This window comes from Amia ocellicauda, chromosome 19 (assembly GCF_036373705.1).
Source record: "Amia ocellicauda isolate fAmiCal2 chromosome 19, fAmiCal2.hap1, whole genome shotgun sequence".
Lineage (NCBI taxonomy): Eukaryota > Metazoa > Chordata > Actinopteri > Amiiformes > Amiidae > Amia > Amia ocellicauda.
The window spans coordinates 2115758-2121935 of NC_089868.1; the positions used below are offsets into that span (position 1 = coordinate 2115758).

General features: G+C 43.6%; 1 non-coding gene across 1 annotated transcript; it reads right to left on the reverse strand.

The window, feature by feature from the left end:
- Positions 1-5096: 5096 nt before the first annotated feature.
- On the reverse strand, positions 5097-5168 carry trnag-ucc (transfer RNA glycine (anticodon UCC)). Its single transcript has one exon. It is a non-coding gene; the product is annotated as a tRNA-Gly (tRNA).
- Between the last annotated feature and the right edge of the window lie 1010 nt (positions 5169-6178).

The following is a 6178-nucleotide window of genomic DNA, read 5'->3' on the forward strand; positions in this document are numbered from 1 at the left end:
CAGAAGCTGAATTTTTGTCGGAGCCCCTCATTACTTTTTACTAGGACACGTGGACTATTGCCTGCCCCATTCCAGCTCCTGGTGCTGCCGGAGGAGACCAACAAAACCCTCCACGAATGCATTTTTTAGTTTGAACTTTTGTCTTTTTAACATAAAGAGGAAGTCTGATGGATTTTATATTAGAGATTTGTAATCCAGTTAATTGTATACCTGTCTTGTGTGGTCTGTGGTGTGCTCCTGGCTTGAGATTCCCCAATTTAAATAACCTAAATCGAAGGGAGAATTGAGGTAGTAAATGCAAAATGGGCATATTTGGGCAATCGACAACCTCCCAATGGGTCCTAGCGGCTGTAGACAACCGCTAGGTGGTGTAGTCGTGCTTCCATAAGTTTTACCCCCCAGTGGTACTGTATAACTTCCACTCTGTGACACATCCTAGATTTTAATAGCGACAAGATGTGAAGTCATAGTGAAGAGCTTGGGAAGGTGCGGTCACGCCTGCTTCATCAATGACGGGAGCTTTGGGGAGACGGGAGGCAGTCACATTACCTTCCTGAGAGCAGTAACTGCCGAACCAACACACATTACTTGTGTGTGCCAAATACTTCTGTTTTATTAGTACCTAATTTTTCAGCACCAGTATTTAACTTTGCAGATTGTTGGAAAAAAACTGTACAGGTATTCCCTGCTAACACACAACATTGCCAATAACATTGTAGCAATATAATTTATATTGCTACAGCATTGAGGCAATGTGCTAGCAGGGTTGTTGTACTTTGGAATCGGTTCATGCTTCACGATTGGTTAATTGCCTATCTTTTTTTTTGCCTTCATAAACAATTCGTGTATCGACTTTGCTCCCTTTTTCTTGGGATTGTGCGTCTTGTAGGCAGTCCATAGGTTGTCCCTATATTAATTTATTCATGAAATTCCAACCGAAATAGCGACAGTTCTACAGCTATTTCAAACCAGAAGTTTGAATCGCTCCTGATTTCAGGAAAAGGTGTAAATAAAGAACTGTCTCGTTCTGTCCGTCCCTCCCCTCCTCAGCCTTGGATCTCTTCTGTTCTCTGCTCAACCAGTCTGCGCACCACTGAGCACAAGTGGAAGAGATCCAAACTCCCAGCGACCCTCGCACTCTACCACTCTCTACTGCCCACATTCCCCTCCTCGCTCACCTCAGTCTTACTTCCAGTCATTCTTTGAATCCACTGTCCACAACCCCCGCAAGCTTTACTCCACCTTCTCTCTCTTCTCCCCCCTCCTCCCTCATCTCATCTCACCTCATCATTTTGCCTCATTCTTCTACAAGATCACAGACATCCACAAGCTCTTCAACAGTCTCCTCTCCACTCCCACCCTGCCCAAGTCTCCCACCGATCAAGCTTCCATTTCTTCATTCTCTCCTCTCTCAGACTCTGAACTTTCCTCTCTCCTCCTAGGTCACAAACCCATAATATGTCCCCTGGACCCTCTCTCTACTCGCCTCCTGCAAGCGTCTGCTCCATTTCAACTCCCCTTCTTCTCCTCCCTCCTCAACTCCTCACTCCTCTCTGGCTGTTTCCCCTCTTGCATTTAAACAAGCTGCGGTCATCCCACTCCTCAAGAAACCTACCCTTGACCCCACCTCTCCTCAGAGGCACCTGTCTCTGCCCTGTCGCCCTACTCCCCTTCCTCTCAAAGACCCTCGAGCGTGCGGTCCACTGTCAGCTCTCTGCATTCCTTTCCCATCTCTCACTTCTTGATCCTCTGCAATCCGCCTTCCAAACACCGCTCACACCACTGAGACTGCTGTCCTGGCAGTCACTGACTCCCTCAACTGTGCTCGGGCAGCCTCCCTCTCCTCAATCCTCATCCTCCTTGGTCTCTCCGCAACATTTGACACCGTCGATCACTCCATCCTCCTCTCCTGCCTCGCTGACCTTGGAATCTCTGGGACTGCTCTCACTTGTTTCTCCTCCTACCTCAACGACCGGACCTATCAAGTGGCGAGCTTCCTCATCCACCCCTCAACCTCTCCTCACAGGCATAACCCCCGGGTTTAGCTATCCTCCCGATGGGTCACACTTCGGTAACTACCTTTTTTACTTTCATGGGGCCCTGAAATCCTCGCTGCGCCCCTGGTCATGAAAGCTGTAATATCTGGTATCAAAATACATTACTGGCTTTCGGCTTACACACGTCATTTCAACCCACTTGCTCAAGCAGACCGAGTAAACGTTTACTCGAGGTATACGGTCACACAGAAGGAGCATCCCAAGAACACCAGTAAATGGCGTAGAAATTTTGAAAACACGCACAATTTTCCACGATCTAAGCCCACAGTTTACGTGCAAATTCTAATGTCTGAGATGATGGTATCCATGTAACATTCCGGAAATGGACGCATTTTAAAAGTGCAAGGTAACGGTCTGGTCCATTTATTGTGGGTTTCAAGGTAAAGTACATTGCTGATGGACGTTTCATGGTTAATGCAGATCAGTGGTTTCCTTTATCATTATGCTCTCTAAATTGTTGTGGGTCTGTTGTACACTGTTCAGTTTTGTACATCGTGTTTTAATCCTAACTTGATAAAACACTTCGATTCATGGCTTTGTAGCCCCACCAGTGACGTAAAAAACCACTCGGTAAGATCATTAAAACAAAGTATTAAACAAGGCGCAATGCACAAGACAGTCCTTTGCCCTGTGCAGGGCTGCGGGTAAACAACTCGTCTCTAGTGCAATAAACTAAGACCATGTAAACCCGAGAGGGAGAGGGGCATTTAATCTGTGACTCGAGCATATTGTCTCCAGTGAGGTCAATACACGCGTCAGGGATATGTATGCTAAATGTAATGTAAATATGATGGATATAATGTATATTGTGGTGGAGTTTATAAAGATAATGTCAGGGGAACTTTAGTGATGTTCTGTGTTTTCTAAATTCCAAGCAGTGGGACTTTAAGTCATAACTTTGTGAGGAATTTACATGTCTTTATAAATTATATATCATTATAAAGTAATAATCCAGCTCACTTTGCTAGCTAGCCTACTGCCAGTTGCCATCCAAATGATGATAATGATCAGCTAGTAGTTAAGTACTGCAGTAGTTTGCCAGTTGTCAGCTAATGATTTTTCATAGTATTGTATTATTTAAATTCAGTTTTTTGTGCACTACAGTATTTTCAATATTGAGTATTTTTGGTGTGGATGTTATTTTACCTAAACAGTTTATTAGTTATTGCTCTGATTTCAATATGCATAGTGCACTATTTACATTTGTATTGATTATTACATCAATTTCTTCAACAAGTACAGTGTATGTTAAAGTGCAATACATGTTCTGTGATGTGCATTATTTAAATGTTTGTGTTTATTTTAGTTTTAACTAAACATTCTCTATACGCCATAAACATGGGCACCACTAAAATGTTTTTCATCGAGAGGGGGGATGGTTCTGGGGCTACTATCAAATCTCGCATATGGCCCCCAAATGGCTAGGGCCGGCTCTGGACATCACACATTACATAGGATGGGACTGACGTTGGATGCGACTTTTCGTGACTTAAATCAAGTAACAAGTTACTAGTACACACATAGCCTCTAAGTGTACTGAGTAATGATACTCTCTCTTTCGTTCATTCGTTCCTTAGTATAATTACCTTTAGTAGTAGTAGTACTGGCCACTACTCGGAAGGTAGCGATGCGCACCAGCTTTCTCATAGTTTTGTGTTTTAGATAATGGTTCAATACGGACTCAATCCCCTTTCATGGACATGGCAGGGAACTTGCAGTTAGAACTAAGGAGTCTAATAAGACTTGGTGGTACGCAGAACTGAAGTGCCAAGTGACAGGCTATCACTTTCATTGCACACCGCATTGTCTTCTCGCAGGGAGCGAATTGGGGAAATGTTGGATTTACGGCATCATGTAGAAAGACTGAATGGTTTAGTTACAGAAAAAGATAAAAAAGATAGTGACCTTTCTTACTAGCTGAACTAACCTGCATAAAATTAAGAAGATACAGACATTTTCATGCAATTATTTCAAGTTACAGTCTGCTGCTCAGACACAGTTTGGCGCACAGATGCAACTATCATCAACTCAATTATAAACATATATCTAGAGAGACAGAGAGACAGACATGGACTACATATCGTGCACATTGTATGAAATCATGCTGGTATATGTAGGCTTGTAGATGATTGTTAAGAGGCCTATTTGGAAACATACGAAATGAGATATTACCATAATGAAGTCATGATACATGAAGGAAATGTTTTTCATGTTGGCAAAAGTACCCTGTCAAAATGAAAATGAATGAGAGAAGACTAAAACAAAGGGCTCGTCCGGGATTTGAACCCTTTGAATCATACCCCTAGACCAACGAGCCACATAGCACAGGTTTCTGTGAAAACTAGTTAACATCGGTGCCACGTAGAGAGTTGTGCGCTCCTCTATTTGAACACTTTCTCCTTCAAACATTGCATGAGTGTCTGACTGCCGCCATCTAGCGGTGCTGACTGACCGATGGCTCGGGTATCTTGGATGTTGTTAAATGACATAACTGTCCGCCCAAGACACTGATGACCAAGGGTCATAGTTTTCCCTTGTAATAATAACAACAATAGTAATTGGAGTGAATGGAAGTGGCATTTCTATTTCTCCTTACTTTAGCCGTCATCGTCGCCAACATTGTTGTTGGTGAGCATGGAGAGGAGTGTATTAGCTTTTAAAGTATATTCAAGCAATGAACACGTCAAATAAATGTAATACCGAATACTTTTGCACGCAAGTGCACATGTATGTTACAGCGCTTCTGGGAGCACGGCCCACGTGAAGCAAGAGGGCGCAGTAAAGGTCTGCGAGTCAAGTGTGATGTGGGTATCCTGCAGCAGGCAGAGGAACCTTTGTTTTTCTACAGACGAAGCTGGTGCTGTGGGATACTAGTGTAAGGCCATTTATTCGTCATCTGTTCATGCGCAACGGTTCACCAGAAGTGTGTTAGTGAAAACAGCGGTAAGTGCAGGCTTAGTAGGGTCGCAATAGCTTGAATGGTGTCGAACTCCCCCGAAGCATCACAAGTGTGATGGCGGAAGCCTAGAAAGAAAACGTTGCGTTGGCCGGGAATCGAACCCGGGTCAACTGCTTGGAAGGCAGCTATGCTCACCACTATACCACCAACGCCCGGAAAGTCTCTCATTCCATGACTTTTGATGCATTTCAGATCATTCATCTGACTAGATACATGCGAATAATCACAGCCTACAGTGTAAAGCTTCTGATTACAGACAGGGCGTGTTGAGTGTGCTAAGTAACTTGCTAAATTCACTAACAAACAGTCGCTGCTCTTACTACAAAACAGGTGCAAGATATATCATTCTTAGCTAAACAAACCACGTAAACAATCAATGTAACTCTTAACTAAACTAGGAAACGCGAGAGAAAAAGGCGATACTTAGCTGCGGCGACTTGAGCGACTTCTCAGCTGGCTTGCCCGAGTGTCCAGATGCATATGTGGAAATACTTCTATACAAACCATGAACATAGATTCTCGATAGATGAATACTGTTTATTTAAAGGTCAGTTTTTATTTAGCGCATAGTTTATTGAATTTACCCCCCGAGGTGGAACACGGACAAACAAAAATCAAACCTGCTCAGTGTCAGGTTAACTTGAAGTTAGATGGCTAAATAAATTATACAGATTATTTATTTGAGCGTTACAGGTTCGGTCGGAAAGGAATGATTTACGTAGCCGATTAATTAGGACCGCACATCAGTAGATAGTAGGGTTTTTTGGGCGCGGCCTATTTTGTTATGACGTATGCCCTAAGCTTATTAATATTCCTACGTCATAATTGGGGGGCGTGATTTTAGAGTTATTTCCTTAATTATTCCTACGTCATATCCGTCAGAAAGTGTACACCCCTAAAACCCTGAACAACAAGGCCACCCATAAAGACCCCCCCCCCCCTCTGAAGGCAACGCCCCGAAACTCTCCTCTCTATTTAAGACCCCGCGCTGCTTTTAGGCAATACCTCTTTAATTCTCAGCATCTGAAACATCCCGCTTCTTCAACATGTCCAGCGACATCAACATGAAACCCCGCAAGAAACAATCCCGGGCAAGGGTTCCTGTACTCACCAATTTGAAGATTGAACGCTCCTGGGTGTTGTTCTGGGGGGGTCGACTGGG